The sequence below is a fragment of the Crinia signifera genome, chromosome 2 (genome assembly GCF_055691185.1).
Source record: "Crinia signifera chromosome 2, ASM5569118v1, whole genome shotgun sequence".
Lineage (NCBI taxonomy): Eukaryota > Metazoa > Chordata > Amphibia > Anura > Myobatrachidae > Crinia > Crinia signifera.
In genome coordinates, this window is record NC_139218.1 from 267332564 (window position 1) to 267358540 (window position 25977).

The following is a 25977-nucleotide window of genomic DNA, read 5'->3' on the forward strand; positions in this document are numbered from 1 at the left end:
CAGTTATACCCTATTCTGTACCAGTTTTTCTTTTAGGGTTTGACAAGCCCTGATATTTAACTGCAGCTCTGCAATACCACTCCTCCCTAGGTGCCTTCACGGGACACCTGGTGCACCACCTTCTCTACCATAAAAGGTAGGAGGGCTCTGCTCGTAAGCTTACAATCCATAAGGTTAGGGCAATCCTCAAAACAAATTACGGATGGCTTAGAGACTTCAGTAATGTTATCGGGGTAAAATGCAATGGATGACAAGTACTGTGTATATTTAAGTTTGCTGAAAGCTCTCAGATGAAGTTTCTTCTCTGGTACCTTTCAACACCTGCGGCCAGATATAATAACCTCCAAGATCGGTGGCTGTGTAGGATGCCAGTTTTTTTTAAAGGGGCAGAACAAACCATGCCTTGCAAATGATTGCCCCCTAAAAAAACTTCAGAGTTCAGCTGGCATCCCGCACAGCAACCTAACTCGGAGGCTATTACATTTGGACATTGATTTTCCCTAGAGTCTCCTCCCATGTGCAGTGCACAATGGAGAGTACACATTTACAGAGGTTTCTGATTTAGCAGAAGGCACAAACTTCATTTTACAAGCACAATTATTTCATTTTAAGACCGCCAGCATGTACCAGGACTCAGTCTATATATTAAATGGAACACCTTTCATAACAAACACATTTTATTTCAGACAGCCTTGATGTCCCCTTACTCTCAGGATTTGATTGACAGCAGACAGAAGCACAGAGGAAGGTGCCTGGGTGATGTGTTGCAAAAGAAATAATAATTCTGTAGTAGAGTATAAAGATATGTAGCAAAGTGATGTGCCAGACTCACATATCATAACCAACAAACAGCTATGGGTATAATTTAAAGATGGCATACATTTTATGAAAATAACTGGGTTTGTTATAAAACGTAACAATGTGTATTTAACTATGATATCAATAAAATCATAAGTTATTTAAGCTAAAATAACAATTGCAGGTAGAAATAAAAACTACAATCAGCTTCTACCAATGCACATCCTCGGAGTAATACTTTTTTAAGGTACTAATCATCTTGACAATGTTCCGTAATTGAGAGGTATATACAATACATAATATATTTAATATATTATAATTATCATCCAGATTATAATGGATATATGGTTTTTGATAATTTTATGCATCTCAATATGTGCCCTATCTTTGGATGGACGGATGAATTTAAAGTGGCCCTGGATAATATTGTGAAAGTGGCCTCATGTGGTAGGTGTGGCCTGATGTAAGTAGGTGGGGCCAAACCACCAGGAAGCAGGCTGTCGGTGTAATGTTGGAGTAATCAGCATACAAAAGGGAAATGGTATTGCTGTAGTCAAGGGAAATCACCAGTAAAGGCCCAATTCAGGCCTGATTGAGTGGTCGGGAATTTGGCAGGCCACCATTCAGTTAAGATGCCACCCCGCTCGAGTTAAAGCCTTCCTTTAATGTGATCACTGTGCAAATGGAAGTGTATGGCTATACATCCTTTTCAACCATGCGAATATGTCCAAAACCATCATAACAGACTCACCACCTAATGATCGGGCGCAACAAATCACAGGCGCCACATAGCCGGAGATTTACTTGGCAGTGCGATGCAAAAAAGCATATCTGGCATGAAGCTGATTCATAAACATTCCCCTAAAATACTCAGGGATGCCTAGCATTTTCTCAGACGCTCCCAAAATTTTCCTAGGCACACCTGCATTTTTCTCTGCGCTACTGTACGTCTTAACGGCTGGTTTCCACCCGCAGATGCCTGCTTCCTATCAATCACCTCGTGAATGGTGTGCGGATAGAATTAGTTGCAGTTTCATTGTGAACCATACACAGGCGCAGTGTATCAAAAATCAGCTTCCCATGTGAATCTACATCTCTGCAATCAGGCTTGAATCGCACCCACTGTATAAATAGCCGCATCCATGTTATATAGCAAAACTGTCATGTGATCAAAACAGGGACTTTTTACCTACTTTATTTTTTATGACTCATTACCAGTTATGATTTATTGCATATTGTTATTTAAACCTTGCAACATACATTCCGTTGAGACATTAATATTGTTGAACAAAGTCTTCTAATTCGTTAAATCTATAAATAGCTGTAATGTTTCCCTTTTTTGATTTATTATAGTTAGATTTTAAGTCATTTTAATAATGAATCCATTCTAAAGTGCTTGTGTAATTCCCACAGATCTATGAATAGACTACTTTTTAATTCTGATAACTGTATTTGAGCGTGTCCTTCCTTAATATGTTATAATTCTCTCCGTTTTAATCTGCCTTTAATAAGAGTCTTCTTACAGCTAGGCTTACTTTGATACAATGTACTGTAATTACTACTTAATACAACTGTTTCCTGTGCTGAAAAGGTTATTGTTTTATAAAGTTGCTTTGTAGTTAGAATTATCCCCTGTGTGCTGGTAATCCACATATCTTTCCATACGCATGCAGTCATTTTCAATTGTGTATTAATATAGCATGTTGATCAGCAGCTACAGGCAACCGTTATTAATTAATATACGGGTGCATTAGATTCCCCATAATTTAGAATACCTGACTACTTTCTAAATAGCTGGCATGTCAGATTAATTGTCCCAGTGCTGTGGGCTGGCTAGCTGCTCTTTTAGTAATTAGCACATTGGGGATTTGGATTCCCCGTGTTTGTAGCTTTCCAATTATACCTTATTAATGGTCAGTATTTTGGGATTTAGATTCCCCAAGCTACTGGCTACATACTGCTGTATTAATAATTTTTCAGGCTGGCAGACAATGTTCTTATTAAAAGAATAGTAAAGCATTTCCCCTGTAATCATTTTCCCTCCATGACAATTACAAAATGAATAGTCATACCCATCTCTCCAGCCCAGCGGCCTCACTCTGCTGCTCCAGAGGAGAGATAAGCTTCTGTCTAATTAGGGAAGTACTACCAACCTTTTACCACAATGTCAGTAGCTCCCCTTTGGGTGACCCGCTCTGAATGCAGTGACAGGCATCCGCAAGCTGCCTGTAATTCAAGAAGTTAGATGCTACTGGAGGTTAGGCCACATGTGACAGGTGACGGTGCACCAGGTAACATCCCTGTGGACCCTATGATCTACTGTAAAAGCCCATGAGCCCAAGAAACAATGTAATCATAACTCAGCAGAAAAGTATCTATATTAAATAGCTTGATTAATAAAACAGATAGTCTCATACATAATATCTTCCAGAGAAATAACAAGCCAGATGTATGTGTTAGAAGCAAACAGTCAGGTACAGGTGATACTGTGAATGATCTTCTTAAAAGTGGCTGTAAATGAAAAAGTTGTTCATTGTGAAAGGTGTCAAAGGCATATGGAGAAGAAGCTCTTCCTTCCTCCTTTGTTCTTACATGCAACTGATGCCTTTTATCAATAAACTAACTTTTTTCACTAAAGAGTCACCCTCAAGCTTGTGCTGCACTATGGGGGTAATTCAGTCTGGATCGCATGTCTGTGAATTCGCACTGTGGCCAATGATTGATAAAATGTGCATGTGTACGGCCCATAGTATGCATGCGCAAGGATGTTTGGCAATGAAAGCCTGCTACTTATTTTGATCACTGGCCATTACAAGGTGATCGTAGTGGGAGTGCTAAGAAAATCGCTAGCAATGCTGGAAAAAATGTTGGGAGTGTCTTGAAAAATGCAGTCATGTCCAAGCGTTTAAGGGGAGTGACATCAGGAACCGGCCGGATATGCCTGTTTTCATCACAGCCGCTACTCTGAGCCTGCGATAACTGGTACCCTGTGGAAAACCCACTCAAGGGTGAGCGGATTACGAATGGTTTTGAAGATTTTCCCACTGCTGCTAACAGATTTACAGTCATACACATCCATTCACACAGCAACCACATTCATTTGCAAGGCGGGATTTCACTGTAGTAAAGCGGCATCTACCTGACCGAATTTGCGGCCTTGGGATCAGGTCTGAATTACCCCTTATATTATGTGCCAGGTTTTGTTGGCACTAACATTGGATATGCAGTTGTTCTAGTCTATTGATATTTTCTTTATTGCTGCTTTTTAAGAATACTTAGATATTTAATGTTTTTTTTATTCAGTTGTACAGTACAAGAGAATATAGTGATGCTAAAACAAATTCCTCTATAAATAAAACAATACATTTACAGTAGATAGTAATTCACATGTTTGTCCTTTGTTATCATATGTATCTGGTTTCAGTATTGTTAGTTAAATATTATAGGCAGGACATAGGGGTCTGCATTCACCTATATCATAATCCTGCTATTGGTCTGCAATGTCTATATTCTGCAGCATATATACAGGGCCTGTGCTAGGCACCGGAGTGCCCCAGGCGGGGAGGGGGGGGGGGGTCGCCCTGGTGCTCAAACACTTACCCGCTCCAGGGGGGCCACGCTGCCGGGTTCAGAGATGCTGCGCATGGTGCCGTGACCTTTGCGGGGGGCTTGCTGTGCGCCGCCGCGACTCTCCCCAGGGAGGGGAGAGGAGGGGGGGGGTCCGGCACTGTGACATTCCAAGGGGGGGGCTTGCCGTGCGATGCGGCGCTGCCCGCCGCAACTCTGCCCAGGGACGGGAGGAGAGGGGGGGTGTCGGGCGCCGTGACTTTCCAGGGGGGAAGGGTGGTGCGGGTCGCAGCAACGCAACGCTCCCCCATGGATGGGTCAGCTTGCTGTGTGATGCAGTGCGGACCAGATCCAAACTGCCGCCCTCCAGCGGCCGGCGCCCTAGGCAAATGCCTAAGGCTGCCTACTGGTGGCGCCGGCCCTGCATATATACAGTATATACAGTAATTATTGCTATTACACATCTGTCTATCATGCTAGCATTAACTATGACTGTGAGTGTATAATCGGACAGAAATGGGATTTTAGCAGTGAAAATTATTGACAATGTCTTTTCAGTAATTGTGGGGTATGCTTTTGTGATCACATTTTTAATAAATGATCTCTACTATAACGTGCATACTGCAACTGCCTGGGTGCAGCTGTATGTATAGAAAAAGACTAATATTCAAAAACATCACTTTAAAAAACACAATACAATGTTTTTCCACCTGGAAGTGACAAATTGGTATATGGGTGATAGAAGATTTGATTAACAACTCTACAAGATACTAATTGATCTCCAATATTATGTGGAAGACCTAGTTTGAGATACAGTGTGCTGCAGGCTGCAGAATCTCCATATAACCTTGACTATGTCACTATGCTTTAGGTGCCAAATAAGACTGTGGGCTTTTCACAACAGGTATTCACTGTGACTTGTTCTGGCAGGTCTATCTAAAAATCAATACACATCCCGCAATATCTTCAACAACAATGACAATTGTTACTTGCTACATTGAACTCAGGAATGATGAGACACTTTGGTACAGTTCCAACATCCATTCTCATTCATTTTTAGACAGGCATTTTAAGAGTTTTTATTATAAGACAGAAGCTTGATAAGAACAGGTGCACATTTGTTTTAACAGATCATCCATCATTATCACAATAAAGATAATCTTTATTTTTCTTGTGTGGTATGTTGGCTGAACAAAGGAAACATATGAGCAATTATGATGGAACAACACAATCATGGAACAACAATACATTCATTACACTAGCACCAGTGGCAGTGCACGTTCTAACCAAACAACACTTGAATTGCTGTCAGGCTCCATCTAGTAGCCACTGGTGCAGAAAACACTTTAATTCACCGCATAGAGGTGAGGAGCAGCATTAGACCTTTATTATATTGGATTTATTCAATATATAAATATAAATTGTAGGCATTTTGGTAAAAACGTTTGTTTCAAATATAGTAAATATAGTACATAAGAAAACAGTCAGGGATACATTTTCTAAAGTGCAGTTTTGTAAAAGTGGTACTGTTGCCTGTAGCAATTTATCAAATCCTAATTAGTATATTTATAATTCAATAGACAAATGATAAATAGAATCTGGTTGGTTGCCATGAATGACACAACTACTTTTGTGAAACCAAACTTTAGTTGTTAAGAGCCAGATGTACTAAGCTTGAAAAGTGATAAAAAAGACAGTGATAAACCACCAGCCAATCAGCTCCTACCTGTCATGTCCCAGGCTTGGTTTCAAAAATGACAGGTAGGAGCTGATTGGTTGGTGGTTTATCACTCTCCTACGCACTTTTGGAGAAAACCACCCCCATCTTGCCCTGGCTTAGTCCTTCCAGTGAAGTGTCCGGAAACTTCAAGGATGTGTAATTCTAGGAGATGGGTGGTGAGACCAGAATGCGATTGTGAACCCCGTTTTATCACTGTTTAGTGATGATATGCTTGTTTTTTATTATGTCATGTGAGTGCAATGTATAAATAAAATCTTTTCCCTTTATTGAAAGGTGTTGCACTTCATTTTAGATAAACTACCTAAGCGATTGTGATAATCCTATCAAAGATCTAATTAACTATATTGGATTCAATGGACACTATCTTTATATCCTACACTAAAGTGTAAGTGTTTGGATTACTTGAAGCAACTTGTTTTGAGCGCCGGTGACACTTTATAATCGTTTCTTGTACAGGTGACTTGGGAAGGGTTGGTCAAACCATCCCCATAAAGTGTGGGCTGCTCAGAACCATTCAGCGCAACTGGTGTCAAATTGTGTGTATTTTACTACACATGCTGTACTGGCACAGTGCGCCACAAGCTGTGACATAGTATGCCACCCATGTATTCCTGTGCTATAGAGAAAAAAAAGACGGTACTCTTTACCTAGAATGGCGCCCAGCGCGGGCATCGCATGTACATCGCATGTCATTATAATGGCATGCGATGCGACCGATGCGATGTCCGCGATTTTACATAGAAATACATGATAAAATGTAAATCACTTCGGTCGCATCGCATGCGACCAAACGATTACCGCGATTTCCCATAGGGAACAATGTTAAATGTCCCAATTGACCCGATTTTCCATAGGGAACAATGTTAAATGGCCCACAGAGGCCAAATAGGCACCCTGAAGTGTGAAATGGCCCCCCCACTTGTTAACGCCACCCCACGATCAACGTCAACGAGGGGCGGCGGTACGCGTCCTACGACCTTTTCATACCCCACTATCCACGTCGGCGTGGCAAGGGGACGCGGATACCTTCACAGGTATCCGCGTCTCCTCGCGGGCTTCACAGGTGTCCGCGTCCCCTAGCGGGGCTCCCTGCGCTCGCCACCCTTCGGGCTCGGTGGCTCGCTGCGCTTGCCACACTTTCTATTCTCAGCTCCACACCGACGTGGATAGTGGGGGTATGAAAAGGTCGTAGGACGCGTACCGCCGCCCCTCGCGGGCTCGCTGCGCTCGCCACGCTTCGGGTTCACGTTGATCGTGGGGTGTCGTTAACAATTGGGGGGGCCATTTCACACTTCAGGGTGCCTATTTGGCCTCTGTGGGCCATTTAACATTGTTCCCTATGGAAAATCGGGTCAATTGGGACATTTAACATTGTTCCCTATGTGAAATCGCGGTAATCGCGTCAGTCGCATCGCATGCGATTTTTTGGTCGCATGCGATGCGACCGACGCAATTTTTTACCTTGCGATGCCCAAGATCAAAATCGTGGGCGCCCTTCTAGGTAAAGAGTACCAAAAAGACTAACCTGGGTTAGTGTAGAGCGCTTACCTAGAGTTGTTTTGTCAAAAAAGCAGCTGCTTATGGGAGTAGTCAGCTCCCAAATGGGTGGAATTAAATAATAGGACAAGAGAAAGCAGCGCTGATTTTAGTACATCAATCGGTAGTAAATTTAATATCAATTATACATATAAAATACAAAACACTAAAAATAAAAAAAAAATGATCAAATGGACCCAATTCTATAGTCACCAAGGAAAGGTATTTTGTCCTGCTCTGATCCTGGTAGATGTCTGAGATGGAGTCCGTATTAGCCACTTTATGGTATCCTGAACTTAGGTATTATGAATGGACTCAACCGATGGCACAGTTGGAATTAGCCGGATTAGGAGTCCTGTCACTAATGCGAGTGGTCAGGTATCCAAGGTGTTACTGGCAAAAGACTTCCAGGGGAAAGGTGATCCGATCAGATAAATCAGCAGGTGGGACAAGTCCTTTGGTGTAGAAGTGTGTCTCCTTCAAAGCAAAATGGGTCCAGAGGGCAGGCACCAATGCGTTTCGCAGTGCTACTGACTGCTTTGTCATGCCTACTTAGGGCCTGATACAGACCTGTTTGCTAGGCAACGTATATTTGCTGCCTAGCAACCAGCTAACCACCGCCCTGCCAAACTCAAGCCCCCCCCCACCTACCGAATCCTTGCACTAGCATGCAAACGGATGTGTACATTTACACCTTTACTTGCACAGAGGAACAATAATTTGATGATTGCACACCGTCAAATGATTTTTTCCTCCCCTGACCAAAATGGGGGCGGGATTTGATGTCATGTGATGTCAGCTGCCTGCCCCAAGCAGGCATCGACATGCCTGCATTTGCAGGGGAACGCCCATTGTCTGAGTACCACCTTTTAGATGCACATGTACAACCTTATTGCGGGCATACAGTACTTGCCACGCCAAGCTTAACACAAAAAAGTGTCTCTGTAGGTCATACATTTGTACACTATTGCATCATGAAACTGTTTGTTATTTGCTTATTTTAACAAACACTATGGAATATTTTCAGGGACATTAATTGTGATTCAAGGACCTTTCCATTCATTTTCATTAAGTAGGCTTCACTATTGTATGTGTTTTTAATTGATTTTATTGCCTAGCTTAGTGGCAGTAGGTTAAGGTCTTAAAATATAACTGGGTGTAATGTACTATAGTGACATCTTCAACAGCATTCTATTTTCACGAAAAAAGTTTTCTGACAAGTCCAAACTTTTGTTTTTTTTAGGATTGGCTTTATCAACATTATTTTTACTAAAAAGTTTAGCATCATTTTGACATTATTTCAGTTTCATATAAATGTATTTAGCAAGCAGATTACATTTCTCATACTAGTATAGGAAATGCTATCTGGCTAAATTTACTAAAAGTAAATTGTAAAAAAAATAGGCCATAACCTGATATACAGAGCAGGGAGCTGGTGTCTGTGATCTGCCATGTGTGTCTAATAAGACTACAGTCTGATCATTCTCTTTTAACTTACATCTCCCCCCTCCTTCCCGCTGTATGATCGGTACTCCAGGAGTCTCGTCCGGCTCTGGTCATGTTATAGCTGGCTCCTGCACTGTGACCCGGTCATCTGCTGTAAACTGGCATTTACAGCAGTTTAAAGGCAATTTTGATGGGTGCGCTACTAACTGCAGCTAGTACTGGGATTTGTCAATTCCCAAATATACAGAGGTAGTGTGAAAACAGAATAATGTACCAGCGCAGGCTTGTGAAAAAATTAAAATGCTACCAGAACAGTATATTTTACAACTTATTTAAATTTTAATTCATGAGCTGTAGTTAAAATTATGGAATAATAATTTGTTAAGAATTTTATGGACATACAATAATCAATCAATAATCATCACTGTATAATTCATATTGGGCATATTACCAAGTGGACATCAAAGGTCAATGGTCTCCAATTTAGCAGCAGATGAAACACCAGGTGGCCAATTAGTCCCAAAGAGCAGAGTCCATAGGTGGATTAATGTCCTCTGATGGGGTGAATGGTAAACCTGGATGACTTTTGCAAGTCTAACGCTGCCTCGGATTGTCCTCCGGGTGAGTTGTTAACAATGTATGGAATGTATGTATGGTTTTTGGAATAAGTTGGATAACGGATATTCGGATAAGGGATACTCAACCTGTAGTACAGTTCATGGACCTCAGTATTTATAAATGTGAATAAGAAATATATACCTTCTGTAAAACAAAGAATATGAGACAAAAACTAGTAAAGGGTGAGCAATACCTAACTTATCAATTGTATGCCTAGTTATAGACATTGTTGTGAAACATGTTATTAAAAATACATTTTCAGTCTTTTTTTTCTGTGTAAGCTGCTAAACTAGTTCATTATGTGTTAGATCCTTGGGCAAAGAACCAGTTTTTTGACTAATTAATATGAACCATAGGTTGCTTGGTAAACTGAATAATTTAATGTTGTGAATAATATAAAGATGCATATCTTGAACCAAACACATAACTGTATAACATTTTCTTATAATGCCACAAAATGTTCCCTTTGTGGAGGATATTTTTTGTTGCAGTATATACTGTATACTGTGTGATACAGAGTTTGCACAAAGACATATAGGGGCAGATTTATTAAGCTTGGAGAAGAGATAAACTGGAGATAAAGCGGTGAAAAGCTAAAAGGAGATAAAGCACCAGCCAATCAGCTGTGTTTGAAAAAGACAGTTGGGAGTTGATTGGCTGGTGCTTTATCTCCTTTTACCTTTTCTCCACTTTATCTCCAGTTTATCTCTTCTCCAAGCTTAATAAATCTGCCCCCCAGTGTATTAGCACTAAACAATGGATTGGTCAGTAAGATGTCGTTCTCGACCATGTACTTTGGCCCCATCGTACGCTCAATGAGTCAGCCGGTTTATTCTGTTTCTTGTAAATATGTATTAATGGGGCAGATGTATTAAGCTTGGAGAAGAGATAAACTGGAGATAAAGCGGAGAAAAGGTAAAAGGAGATAAAGCACCAGCCAATCAGCTCCCAACTGTCTTTTTCAAACACAGCTGATTGGCTATGCTTTATCTCCTTTTACCTTTTCTCCGCTTTATCTCCAGTTTATCTCTTCTCCAAGCTTAATACATCTGCCCCTCTGTGTCTTGTAAATATTTATCTTTGATTGCATATATTTTTGATTGCATGCATTCTTATGATCTACGATTGTCCCTTGCCAGTGTATATATATTGTTGGATACATTGCATCTCAGTAGTAACACTCTGACGCTGGGACCTACTATTCTCATGCTTTACTTATCACTGTTATAGCTACTTGTGCTACATTGTATTTATGCTTTCAGTACTTATGACATATTACGCATTCAGCTGAAGTTTTGTTTATATTTTATTTTGCATCTTTTTTACTATTTTGTCTTGTTTCCACACTTGTATGTTTACACATTTTATATATCGGGTTGCCATGACGACCAATGCCGGGTGTTTGCGTCATCATGATGCGCACCAGCACGGTTTTGGCAGCAGGTAACTCCACGTGATGTGGTGATCCCCTATAAATTGGCTGTGTTGTACATGTTCACTTATCCTGATGAAGATGTTGTAAATACATCGAAAACGTTTGATCACTAAACTACCTGCTGTTGCGTATTATTGACTCCGAGTGCCGCTTTCTCCATTGTTATATATATATATCTGAAGATGCAGCATTGGATCCCCATTGGTCACAGAATCGGTAATTTGCGTAACCCAAAGGTTACTGAGGATTGCTGCCACATCTCTGCTCCTGAAGCCAGTAAATCTGCATCATGGGTCTATGTACTAAGCCTTGGAGAGAAATAAACTGCACAGAGATTAGACACTGACCACAACCATTACATTTTGCGAGCATGAAAAATGTGATTTGCTATCCAGTCTGAATTGGACCCCTAGGGGTAAATTTGCTAAAACGGGAGTTCAATTGAAGATGCAATGTTGTTCATGGCAACCAATCAAATTATATCTATTATCTTCTAGGAGGTGTTAAATAAATGAGAAGTAGATTCTGATTTGCTGATATGGGCAACATCCCATCTTCAGTTGAACTCCAATCTTATTAAATAAACCCCATAATCTTTTCTAGTACTGGGCAGATGAGAGAACAGACTGACCAGTGCATCCTCTTGTAGATCACATATTGTACTATTTCTCATACAGATTGAGGTTGAAACATTAACATGAGAAAGGTACTTGGAATCTTTTCTTCTTTGTTTTTATGTATGCTGTGGACATATCGATCAACAGTAACTCTGTAAAACAAAACAAATTAAGGCCCTCAATTGCCCTAAACCACAAAGTCTGTAAACATACACAAATCTCACTACCATTTTTTTCTCCACCTGCTCCTTTTTATTTAATTAAATTGTGGCTCCTGTCTGCCTTACTTCTTATTCTTACCTTACTTCTTATTGACAGGTATCATTAAAGTCCCAAAGCTTAATGAAGTGATAAATCTCAGTATGTAGTTTTTCCCAGGCAAGTTACAGCTAGAATTTAGCTTGTTTAAACTACTGTAGAATTCAGAGGTACGGTTTCTTGTGAATCTGGCAGTTCTTGGGCCAAACCTCAGATTGACTTGATATTGCCTGTACTCCTCTGATCTAAAACCAAGTCTAACTATAAGGTTCACCTGAGAGTCTTTTGCATTGCATGATTTTATAAACCACTTTTTCATAATGACAACTTTTTTTTCTCAAGTGTGAAAAAAATTGGTAAGAGAAAATGAGAAAACTTCGAACACTATTAATTTAGATGTAGGTTGTATGTGGATAGTGGAAGTTATCATTGCCATTGTTACGATCCGCCTCCAGTGGGTCGGTGTAATTCTGCACTTTATATATTCTGTTTGTAGTTTGTATGTTTCCACTGGATCAGTGCGAGTTTTGCTGATCCATCTTGCCTGGGTTTCATGCACACCTTGGTCTTGGGTGTGGCTGCATGCTAGGTTATTTAGCTGTGCTTCCAGCATGAAGTCCTGGATGGTTATAGTTCTTAGTGGAGTTCTGTTTAAATCTTGTCAGAGTTTTGTTTAAGCCTTGTCTGAGTCTTGTCATAGTCCTGAATATTCCAGCAAGCACTCCTGCCGTATGTCCTGTGAATCCCTGCCTGTGCCTGTGTACCTTTGTGCAGTCTGAGAGACCCTGTATTAACACAGACCCTGTCTGACAGAGATAAGTGCTGTTTTTTTCCACTTTCAGTATTTCAGCTATCCATGTTAGAGTTTAGCTGTGTGGAGTATATGTCCTCATTTATTAGGGGTTTTGCCATCCAGCTTCACACAGATTATATATTGTTTATTATTAACACCTGCATGCATTGTTGCATTTATGCCATTAGCCAGGACATACTGTGTTTACATCCTGCTGTGTCTCTGTAGTTATAAGTGTGGGTGTGTGGAATTATTTATTTGCATAACATCTTCTTGCATTGTTGCATTTCTAGGAGTCCAGTGGAGGAGCTTCCATACTCATTGCATCAACTCCCTGGTGTTTCTGACCACTTATTATAATATGTATCACTGTCTGTTTGTTTATTTCCATGGATTTTAGTCAGTTAGCCTTTTGTCCATCTCTCAGTCTCTGTTGATGCATTGTCCCACATAAGACCTGGGGGTATTGGGGTTGGAGTGGGCCTAACTCACTCCTTTGGATGCGAAGAAGTGAGTTAGGCCCACATCATTTGATGGTTGCCAACCATCGAATGATGTGGAATGTGTACGCATATCTAAGTGACTCTCAGGTCACTTAGATATGCGTGCACCCTCGGGAGGAAGTGGATGGGCAGCTGACACCCAGTGATGTCAGCTGTCCACCCCCGGCACCAATGTCATGGCCCGATTAACATGGGAATGCCCAGTGTTTACATGGGAATGCCCATGAAATTCAGGGCGCTCCAATGGGTGCGACTATCAGCTGCCGCCTCACGCCCCCGGCCGCCTGCCGCCTCATGCATCCTTGGGTGCTATCACCCAGAAAATAGTTTATTCACCATGACCGCACACACCCGGCATTTGCACATGCGCAGAAATGTGGCTGCGCATGTGCATACGCCAAACATCGGTCCCTGTGCGAACGAACGCTGGCAATCAATTACATGGCAAAATCAACCTGGTTTTTCAGTGTAAATGATTGACACTTAAAAAAAATGGGAAAAATCTTCCAAAATCTCTCACTTTCTGATTCTGACACCCATTTGGGTGACATTACATTTGGCCCTTTGAATGTAGTAAAACTACCCCCTTGACTCAAGAATGCTTCAAACATACTCTATCTACAGTATACATGTGTACACCAGAGAAGATAATATTAGCTTCACATAATTGTGCATGTTATAAGTAAATAAATAGGGGACTTGATTACATTATAATGTTCTCTTCCCAGGCTATGATATTGCCAAAGTTATTCATATTTTCTAAATAAAATGTAATCAGGTTGGAATGGTCCTATAATAACATTTGTGGCTGTGATGGTTTACACATCCTCAAGGAATTTATGGATGGCCTGTTTTTGGATTAATGTGTGACATGAAAATTTACATATAAGTAATCAGAGTTCTGGGCCGAAGATTTATGACTCCCGTCACATACCACTTTCTCTTCTGCGATCTGAGCAGCCATAACATCATATGGCTATCCCTTTGTCTAAGCAGGTTCTAAAAGACACATTTTTAAAACAGTTGATCAAATAAATATAGTTATTTACTTGTAGAAAGCCTACATGTTTTGATATACAGTACTTACTGACATGACTGTTGAGTCATGAGTACGCTGGATATTAGGTTCAAAGCACGCTCTGAAGAATGTCAACAAATTGAACATGGTTAACTCTACCTATTGGACTATCAGTATGACATCAATATGAGAGCACTTCCTGTGCAGGTAGGATAAACTTATATAAGCTACTGCATGCAAAGCTGGAGGAGATCAGTTATGTAGACATTAAGGGGGTATTCAATCTGTGCCGACAGTTAAGTATTCAATGCCGGCCTGGATGGAGAGTCCCTGGCGGAATTCATCTGCTACAGACCTATGCAGGTGAGTCTGTATTACGGTAAATTGCTGTGGATTGTCGAATCAGCGGGCGTTTTCTGACACTCAACAATTGGAATTTTGAATTTCGACTGTCGAGTTACTGTTGGATCTGTCGAAAAACATCCAAGATTTAGATTTAGTGTTGCCCATAGCAGCCAATCAGATTATCTTCCAGAAGGGGCTAAATAGATTAGAAGTACAAATGGAGCCCCTCTCTTTCATTGCCGGCGCTCACCAGAATGTCCCCGTTGGCGAGTGCTGGTGGAGAGGGACTCCATTAGACTGGGACACGCACACGCATCCCAGTCAGTCAGTGGCTGGGCGTCGGGACGCTGCCTGTCTCCGCTTCAGGGAGATGGGCATGGTTAAGACAGGGGGGGGGGGGGCATGGAGGTGGGGACCGGTGACGAGGCGGCAGGGACTGGCGGGGAGCTCCAAAGGAATGGGGGGCGCGTGCCCCCTTCTGATGGCTGCCAGGGCCTGGCGGCTGGCTATTCTATCATGCATGAGAAGCGCTACATCTGTAGAATCTGGTTGCTATGGGCAACATCCCATCTCCAATAGAACTTCCATCTTAATAAAGCTACCCCATAGACTCCTACAGTGTTTGAGTTATGTGTCATTTAGACAGGTTTCCTTTCATGTCAAGTGAAACAAGAACTCGGAAGGGGTATGCACATGGGTGCAGTTGAGAGCATCACCAGCACCAGGTATTGTAGGTTTGATGGTGTGTACACACGGTTCTATTCGTTACTGACTAAACAAGGGTGCGCAATGGTATCGAATCTGCATCGAATGTGGCTGAACAATGCAATTTTGACTAACTTTCTATTCAATTTTGACTATATATCAAGATCGATAGCCAAAATCGCACCGTGTGTACACATCTTAACGGTGGACATGATACCACAACCAAAAAAATATGCTTACAGAGAAAACTGTCAGAAGCAGCAACCAATTCTATTTCCAAAATTCTATTTGTTATACTGTGCATTTGTTGTTAACATTTTCCCAGTAGAACAGGATTTCAGCTTTGTGAATTAGTGCATAGACCTGACACATATGATCCATAATCATGATAAAGCAGCGTAATAATTCCTTGTTAGCCCATAATTTCCTGTGAAGCCTGAAATGACTGTTGCTTAGAAGTACCATTAGACAATAATTGCCCCTAGCTTTTAGATATGGGATGGCTGTAATGATTTTACATGCACTTTTTGGTCTGCATATTTATTTGTTATTTAGAATTATATTATTCTTACTAGGTTATATTTCAGCTAGTCAGAGCACAGATGTTATCAGAGTAAGATTATATTTTGGAGCAGTGTGTTATGCAGTACTGTTCATCTCACAGGCGATTGAAAGATCATGGACAGAAAGGTTAAGATGGTACGATGGTACTGGAAGTACTGTTAGGTGTATAGCATTTAGCCTACAGTCCTATAGTATGATTGTAAAATAACAGCTGCTGTAAATTTTTAGGATTTTATTATACCTTTATCAATTCAAATACGCTTTAGTAATAATTCCTGACATTGGCCCTTATTCTGGTTGGTGCGGTAATATCCGCGTGCGTTCGGTCCGCCGATGTTTTGTGTCTGCGCATGTGCTGAGGCGTCTCTGCGCATGTGCGAGCGGGGCGTACGGCCAAATCCCGCATGAAATGTGAACACTCCGAACAGGGGGTGGAGAGGGGCGTGAAAGGCTATTTGGGCTCATTACCATATGCATACGCCCCGTGTTTCATGGGCGTTCCCATGCAAACGCTGGGAGTACGCATGGTAATGCGGCCGTGACGCACGTGTAGGGGGTGGACATATGACATCGCCGGATGTCAGCTGCCCGCCCAGATCCCTGCTTTTGCACGGAAAAATGTCCGTGTGGTCTGAGGTTGCGGGAGCTGGTGGACCATTCGGTCCTGCATTCGATGGTCTGCGACCATCGAATGATGGGGGAGGTTCCCTGAGATGGAGGAGGCGTAATCCATGAAAAATACACGTGCGGTCCGTTCGGCCAGCTTCTTACCGCGTACGGACGGAGTTGGCGATCCGTACGGAAGGCAGGGTTTCGCACGCACGGTCCTGGCCGCATATTCGGATCCGGCCGCACCGATCAGAATAAGGGCCATTGTTATGTTTACCATTTAAACCTAGAGAATAGTAATAGGACAGCAATCTTTGCTTGGATTTCTAAGTTATTATATTCCCAAATTCAGAATAGTATAGTGTCCAAGACCAAATTTGTCACAGCTTAGTTTGCATGCAGTACGTAGGTTAGTGTAAAAGGAGAGAGCATAGAACTGAAAGATGTGATGTCATTATCTATGTGTCTGGTCACTGACTCATCACAGAAATAAATGAGGGGCTTCTTAGGTTCATAAATACTGCTGTGAGATCAAGATACAGTATGCTATGATATTCACAGAAAAAGAAGGTTTGAACTGGACTGTAGTTGACACATCTTAATTGTTAATCCATGTGCAGTTCTAATGGGGCCTACACATGGGGCGATTTCAGGACATTTTCTAAGCAATCACACTAGATGCCCCTATATCGCTCCGTCTGTAGGGGTCATAGTGATAGCGATGTGTGGCCCCGCGTGTCGTTACTGCTGGGTAATTAATATCCAGCATGCTGGATAAATCTACTTAATCGCTGGTCAGGGTCAATGTTCTCACTGCAGCGCTGTGTGTTGAGCGATCTACATTGCTCAGATCGCTCAGAAACATCTCCCCGTGTGTAGGCCCCTTAAGTACAGAAGTTGACATTTTGCCAGAGTATTATCATGATTATGTAATCATGAGTTAAATCATAACAATCTCCATTAGTGATTTTTTAGAACTTGTGGCAGAAACACTTTCACTTCAACACAAGGAATACACTTCCAATATTATGCAGAGAGTATATAAAAATCGAAATTAATCTCTCTTCTCTTAACAATTCATAGGGTAGCCTGTCTTTTGTTTGTTTCCTATTTTAATGTAAGCTTGTGGCCAATCTGCATCATACTTGCCTACTTTTCAAAACTAGTTTCAGGGAGATTATAGTTGGAAATAGAATTTTGCATTGCTCCCCGTCGAGGGGGCATGTCTTGCTCCACCCAAAGGGTGTGTCTAGTTCCATAGACGGAGAGATTGTGAAAAGAGATTTTGAACGTGGCACCTAGAAGCGTGGGTGTGTACTGCTACATCTGAGAGGAATCTTTTAAAATTATTTATATCCAAATGTAGATGATCCTCAAAGCAGTTAGTAAGAGATACTATACTTGGTAAAGTGCTGGGAAATGGTGCTGCTGATTCAGTGTAAATGTATCTGTCTCTCATTCCTTTTTACCCCAAAAACAGATAACAAATAACAGAATAATGTGGGCTTGGTGAAATGAGGGAGATTGCTAGACTAATGAGGGAGGGAGATTGCTGCTATTTCAGGGAATCTCCTGCAGAATGCAGGAGAGTAGGCAACTACTGTATGATCTGCATGTGAGATTAGTATGTGCCCTACTTCTTGCAGATCACATAACCCTGCTCACAGCAGCCAGCATATAATGTATGGGGAGAGTCTTCCTCCTAATTCAGTGCTCCCTCACCGCTTTTCAGTACCACTTATTAGGAAGTGTTCATTCATCCAATGCAGTGCACAAGAAAGACACATACTGTATGCACCTGTCAAGTGCCATATACTGTAAGTTGCAGGTGTTTTATTATACTGGAACATATGGGGCTAAATATAATATATTATCAGAAAGTGAGAGATTTTGGGAGAGTTTTCCCATTTGATTTTGCTATATAAATGATTGTTGCTTTAAAAAAATGGGAAAACTCTCCCAAAACCTCTCACTTTCTGATTCTCACATCCTATTACATTTAGCCCATGATATTTGTACAATGCTGGATTCATCTTAAAATGCTTTCAGCTCTTAAAAAAATTTAAAATGCATTTTTATTTTCAGCACATTATGCTGTATGTCTGCATTGTTGGCACAACGTTTATTCAACTCTATATGTACTCAAATGAATTTCGTTATTTGAACCAATTCAAGTGGCTTGTCTAATCCAGCGAATACTTACCTCTGCTTTTTATTTCCTCGAATTTTCATTTGTTTTATATGTTTTAATAATAAAAATATTTGGAGAGATCAATTATATAACTGTAAGCCAGAAACAAGAAACTCAACTAGCGCTTTGAGGGTGTTCAACACCTCGTCAGTACACTGCCGTGTTGTTTTTTATACCTGAAAGAAATATGTCAGAAATTGTATTAGTTCTTTCAAAGTAGTTCACAGAAAATAATTAACAACATTTTTAAAATCAATCTCCTTTCTTATAGTGATGGAATGCCACTGATTTAGCTTAGCTATAACAAAAAGACTTTTGAATGGCAATAAATTAGAAATTACCTTATTTCGAAAAAATTACTGATTAAATATCCTGATAGAAAATTGCTAGCAAATGTAAGATGAATCTCCAGGCATATTTTACTTTCTATGGAGTTATAATAAGAACATGTTGCTTTTTACAGAGAGGAAAATGTCAGGCTGGAGTCAGTTCTCTGCTGTGGGACCACTTGCTGTGGTAATAATCCCCAGAGCCTGTATAAGCCACAATAACAGTTCAAGTAAAAAAAAAATTTTTGCTTTTTGTTTGTTTGGACTTTTTCTTCCTTTTTATTCTTGTATAGAGCTTTATACTGACTTTATAGGAATATCATGTTCTAAAATAGAAACTCTTTATACTGTATTCTTCAGATTTTATAAAAGCCTGGTTTACTCTTTGTTAGTACAACAATCAGCTGTAACTCAAACACTAACTTGAAGGCACTTAGGGCACAGATCATTGTTTTGGGCACAGAATGGGCATATGTTGCTTTCATTCATTTGCATTTAAATGCAGGCAGTGGAATCTTCTATGGTGACTGGAGCACTTCTAACACATATAAAGACAGACAGATAGACACACACATGCAAACACAAACACACACACACACACACAAAAAAAAAATGAACATCCTTCGTCTTTGCTTACAGTACTTTCATGCTATGGCATGGATAAATAAATATCCTAACGCTGCCCTATGTTGTCACTGAGTGGCTCTGTTTACAATGACTTCTCATTGTAATCAAAAGAGGACAAGTGTAGATGTTGCCCATAACAACCAATCAACTTGTATATTTTATAGAATGTATTTTATAAATGAGAGCTACAAGCTGATTGGATTATATGGACATTTTCTCCACTTGTTTGGTACATGTAGCCCCCTAATCACTGTGCTCTCTATCAGTGATTGGGGGCAGCATCATTAACTGTAGAGTGTCTATTTGGAGCTGCCCCTGCCATAACCACACAGCTGCTAGGCTCATCTTCCTCTCCCGCCGCTCTACCTCCGCCTCCCCTCTCTGTCCATCTCTTCACTAGCTCCCCATTCCTTTCCGAGTTCTCTTTAAACTCCTCACCACCACCTACAAGGCTCTCTCCTACTTCACCGATTGCTCCTTACCTCTCCTCACTGATCTCTATCCACACTCCCTCCTGTCCTCTTTGCTCAACTGCCGACCACCACCTGACCTCTCACCTAATCACCTCCTCCCACTCCTGTGTCCAAGACTTCTCTCGCGCTACCCCCCTGCACTGGAACAACCTCCTGCCACCCATCAGGCTTTCTGATTCCCTTACCTCCTTCAAGCGCTCCCTCAAAACACACTTCTTCTGACTAGCCTATCACTCCTCCTAACCTCTTTCGCTCCTCCTATCCTGCCTACCCTACCCCTCCATCTGTTCCTACTTATCCTATTGTTTTTTGTTCATCCATCCACCTTTTAGTCTGTTGACTATTATGAGTAGGGCCCTCCTTCCTCATGTACTCTCCCTACCTCTTTACCTCACCAGCGCTCCTGCCCTGTTCTTTCCTTCCTCTACTTCATCTTCAGTCTCCTTGACAATTTTGACACCTACTTCAGAATTGATGCTGATTTTAGTTCTACCAGCTATACCCCTATTTATGCTGTATTTTATCATCACACCCTGTACGTTACCTTGTAATTAGTTTTTATGTTTGCTATGTACGGTGCTGCGGACACTTTGTGGCGCCTTATAAATAAACAAACTACTACTATAAGTCAGACTCACAGCTAAGGCCGGAACTACACATAGAAACATAGAATTTGAACCAGAAATGAAAATAACAATATAGCCCATCCAGTCTGTCCTTTAGGGTATTAGGGTTAGGGATTAGGTTGTGGGTTATGTTATTAGGAATAGGGTTAGTTTGTGGGATAGGATTAGGCTATTAAGGATAGTATTTTAGGTTTGGTTTATGAGTTAGGATTAAGGTAATAGGGTTAGGGGTTATGATTAGGTATAGGGTTGGGTTAGGATAAGAGGTTGGTGTATTAGGGCCATGGACAGGGTATTAGAGTTAATATTTAGGGTGAGTATGCCACTATATTAACACACAATGTAAGAGTAAACCAGTGCTATGCAGGGTAGGCTGCTATAGAATATAAATCTTTAACCCACTCCATCCCTTCCAGTTGGTATATTAATATTATTAGCTTTAGCTCAAACTGTGGATTAGCTGTATGAAGCAGTGCAGAGGTTTTAAAAGTGTGTCAGTGGAGAAGTTGCTTATGGCAGCCAATCATTTTAGAAGTAATAGTCACAGTATCAAGTGTATTTTGTAAGTATAAATTATTCATAGGAGCTGATTGGTTACCATGGGAAACTTCTCCCCTGGCTCACTTCTCCAAAAAAAGGTTCACTGATTTATATATTTACCATTCAGTCACTAAGCCAATTAGAAAGAGAGAACAAAGTCAACTGACAAAACAACACAAAACAAACAAACAAACAAACCACACGGCCAACTAGCCTTGTTTTTAACACCAATGGTAGTTGTACAGCTTATGCTATAATCACTAAAGCTACATAATGTTACTTGATTGGTTATAGGATGAATGTAATGCGATTTGCAGTTCTGGAAAGAAATGGATGAAACACTAAGATAGAGGAGTTACATATGGGAAATATAAATAATGTGTAAATCTAGTCTGCCATTTTACTTAATTTATTTAATTTACATTGTGCTGTTTTCTCCAACTACATTACAGTTTATTCAACATCTGCTTAAAGTTTTATTGAACAATAACCTTTAAAATCAATAGGCACAAAGTTTGGTTATATACAGTATTAATGTGTCTCCTGGTTTTTAAATGAATGCAGCCTAATCTGCTAAACAGATAAAAAAAAAAGGAAGAAGAAACTAATCACCCCAAAGCAATATTAGTTGTATACTGACATCATACAGAGAAAGAGATACTGATTTTTAGTTGTAGTTACATGAGTGCAGTTTTATGCCTTGATAAGTCTCACACAATTATCTAGTATCAGTATCAGTTTAAATAGTATGCACTTGTATTCTATCATAGAAAATACATCTAGTAAGTGGCCACTTTTAAGTACAATGATTATTTGATACTGACTCTTCTTAACCTTCCAGATAAGCTTTGAGACTGGCAATGACATATGAAAGTATTTGCACTGTCTGTCATCCATTAAAAATCCACACAAGACCAGACGTTCAGATTCTCTTACAATATCCATAACTGGCACATTTCATCCCCAGAATAAATCTTGTTTAAAGATGTTCAATTAAAGTTGAGTTATTGATATAAATAGGTTCACACCTACTCGGTGATTCTTCCCATATACCTTTTGCTTATTAATCAGTCTACAGCTCTAGAACAGCACTTTGAATAGCACAAAATAAAATCATTTATGTTGTTATGTTTTTAGTACTATTGATAATTAAAAGGCTAATGCTTTTCTTCACCGCTATGGACGGATTCAAGCGTTTTGCACACGGGCAGCCACAAGATCATGCTTGATGGAGCACTGCAAGTATTGTTACTTTCAGGTACCATCTAGCAGCTGCCATCATGCAAAACAATTGAATCCCCCTCTCCGTCTAGATAGAAACTTATTGGTTGCTATGGGCAACATCCCAGCTTCAAAAGAACTCCCATCCTAAATTCCCCCCTTTTAGTTCTATAAGAGTGTAGTGAATTTAGTGCCACCGTGATTATTATCTTTATTTGACCCCCTCATTACAACTGGTCCCACCTGAAATTCAGGATCCAAGTCCATTTATTTTCCACCAGAATGGGCACATAGAAAGTGGCGTTGTGCAGAGGGCTCTGAGAATAATTACTGGATGGTAATGAACTGTTGGTCACACAGTTCAACAGGGCATGGGAATACAAGTATGAAGCCTGGGCCACATACAGGATTCAGCCTTGATATTAACTTGCATGGCTATCACTTAGTGGTCAGCAGGGCCATCTTAACAGCAGTGTGGGCCCCTGGGCAAAGCAATGCACTGGGGCCCTTACCCATTCTCCCCTCCTAGGGGTGGGGGGTGCTATAAGCAGCAGCTTTGATGTCCCACGGGTGGCAGGGGGTGCTCTATCTTCCACTCAACATGTAGAACCTGGAGCAGTTACTTCTGCTAATTACTCCTTTACTGCACAGGTGGTGGGAGGGAGAACGCTAACACGTGGAAGGGGGCACTGAGCCGTCATTTTCCGGTGGAAGTGCAGCTTGTTTGACTGCAGATATCTTCATTATCTGGAAATAGATTTCTTAGCCTTCAATAATATAAAAACCTAGTCCCACCTTTCAGAAGGTGCTGGGGACTTGAGGATTAGAGATCAGGACTGAGACAGAGCAATCCATTGACAAAAAAATAAAACTGTACACCAGACGTTTGCTGGAGCAGGGACCAGCTGCTGGAAGGCTGATATCTCTGGTTCTGGGTATGATAGAGACAAGCCGCTAGTGTCTACAGAAAGGGGAGAGTCCCAGCTTTTGGAATATACTCTCAGAGAGAACCTGAGAAATATGACTGAGGATTGCAATTAACAGGTCAGATGTGGACTGCTGCTTTGAAGTTGGATATCTCCATTTCCCCAGGGCCGATTTTCAAAATTCTGGTATCCCTGGAAAAAGGGGATCCTCAGCTATCAGTATGGGGCCCTTATACACCTGGGGCCCCTGGGCAAGTGCCCATTAAGCCCATATGAAAAGACAGCCCTGGTGGTCAGTATACAAATGTAAAAGGTAAACATACAATATTTGTGGTGCTTTTGGGGAAAATACTACAAATATAAGTTGATAAATAGGCCCCAAAATTCCTAGACACACTAGTGTATCATAATAGGGTGTATGAAAACAATCGGCCCTGCATTCACAAAAATAGTTCAATGCTCTTTGCACACAGGCGTTTTTCCCGAACCACTAAAGGAAGCAATAGTCAGACCACTTCTTAAAAAATCTAATTTAGACCTTGGCTGCATGATCAACTACAGGCCAGTATCAAATCTTCCTTTTCTAGGAAAGGTTATTGAGAAAGTGGTTGCAACTAAACTAGAAACCCACCTGTCAGCCCATGACATTTATGATCCATTCCAGTCAGGATTCAGGAGAAGACATAGCACAGAAACAGTTCTGGTATGTGTGCTCAATAATCTTTTAAATGCAAGGGATAGAGGAGACTGTTAAATCTTATTCCTTCCGGACCTCTCTGCAGCATTTGACACCATTGACCATGGGATTCTAATTGAGCGCCTGAAGAATTTCTGTGGCCTATGTGGCACAGTCCTTAGCTGCTTCAAATCATTTCTCGCTGGCAGGTCACAGAGAGTGTCATCAGGAGTATACTCTTCACCACCAGTGTCGTTGTCTTGTGGTGTCCCACAGGGTTCTATACTATCTCCCATGCCTTTTGCAGTATACATGCTTTCACTTGGTGACATAATCAGATTTCATGGCCTGGTCTACCACTGCTATGCAGATGATAGCCAACTGTACCTGTCATTTGCTCCAGGCACTGATAACACAATAACAACCTTTAATGGCTGCCTAGCTGAGATCCAGGAGTGGATGAGTGCCAGTTGGCTGAGACTGAACCCAGATAAAACAGAAGTCCTGATAATAAATCACAGGACAAGATGGCAGCATAGCCACCTGACAGGTCTTAAGCTGGAAGGCACAGCACTAAAAAACTCTGATCATGTGTGGAATATTGGTGTTGTCCTGGATAATGGCCTGACACTTAAACATCAGGTGTCAGCCACAATCAAATCCTCATTCTTTCATCTGAGAAACATAGCCAGAATCAAGCACTTAATTCCCTCAGAAGACCTGCCTAAAGTCATACATGCATTGATATCATCACGACTAGACTACTGCAATGCTCTCTACCTGGGTCTTCCAGCAAAATAATTGCACCGCTTGCAGCTGGTACAAAATGCAGCTACCAAACTATTAACTAACCAGCCCCGCTCCAGCCACATAACTCCCATTCTCTACGCCCTTCACTGGCTACCTGTAAAATGGCGAATCACTTTCAAGATTGGGTTACTCACTTTCAAAGCCCTACATGACCAGGGCCCAAGGTACCTGCAGCAGCTGCTGATCCCTTACTGTCCTACTCGATTACTACGATCCACTGAAGGGGGACTACTAACATTACCCAGAATCTCCCTGAATTCATCTGGGGGTCGAGCTTTCAACTTTGCTGCTCCAACTCTGTGGAACTCTCTTCCTCGCATAGTGCGAGAAGCCCCCACTGTAGAATCCTTTAAAAATAGACTAAAGACATACCTATTTACTCAAGCATTTCACTGACATCCACTGTTAAGCTTGTTTTGTATTTCGAGATACATTTATGTATCTCGAAAGTGCTTTCACATTGTAAAGACAATGGTGAAGCACTTTGAGTCCTATTGGGAGAAAAGCGCTATATAAATATTATTATTATTATTATTATAATACTTTGAGCAAATTACACAGCACTTTACAGTTAAATACAGAGAATAAGCAGAGGAAAAATAAAACAGCTGATTTGTTACAGAATAAAGTGAAGTCAAACCTCACAGCAATTTTAATTTGAAGACAAGAACACGTGCTCGTGAATGGTGCAATTGTGCCTAAAAAGGGGCATGACCTTAATGGAAGGGTGTGTGACTTAATGGCATAGCCCATATCAGAGCCCCATATTTATTTATTTATTTATTTACAGTTTCTTATATAGCGCAGCAGATTCCGTTGCGCTTTACAATAGTAGACAGTGATAAGACAAACTGGGTAACAACAGACAGACTTGGAGGTAGGATATCACTTACTCCTCCACTTTGACCACAGACTAGGCCTGCATTTTAGACAGATGCCATGTGCACGTGCTCAGCATATGTTCAGCTGCTGCTCTGCAATTCTTCCCCCTATGTAAGTAAGTGT

The 25977-nt window shown here is 41.1% G+C and overlaps 1 protein-coding gene across 2 annotated transcripts in view; it reads left to right on the forward strand.

The window, feature by feature from the left end:
• LOC146057392 (gamma-aminobutyric acid receptor subunit gamma-3) overlaps positions 1-25977 on the forward strand; it is a 487036-nt gene that overhangs the window by 91505 nt on the left and 369554 nt on the right. The window lies entirely within an intron of this gene.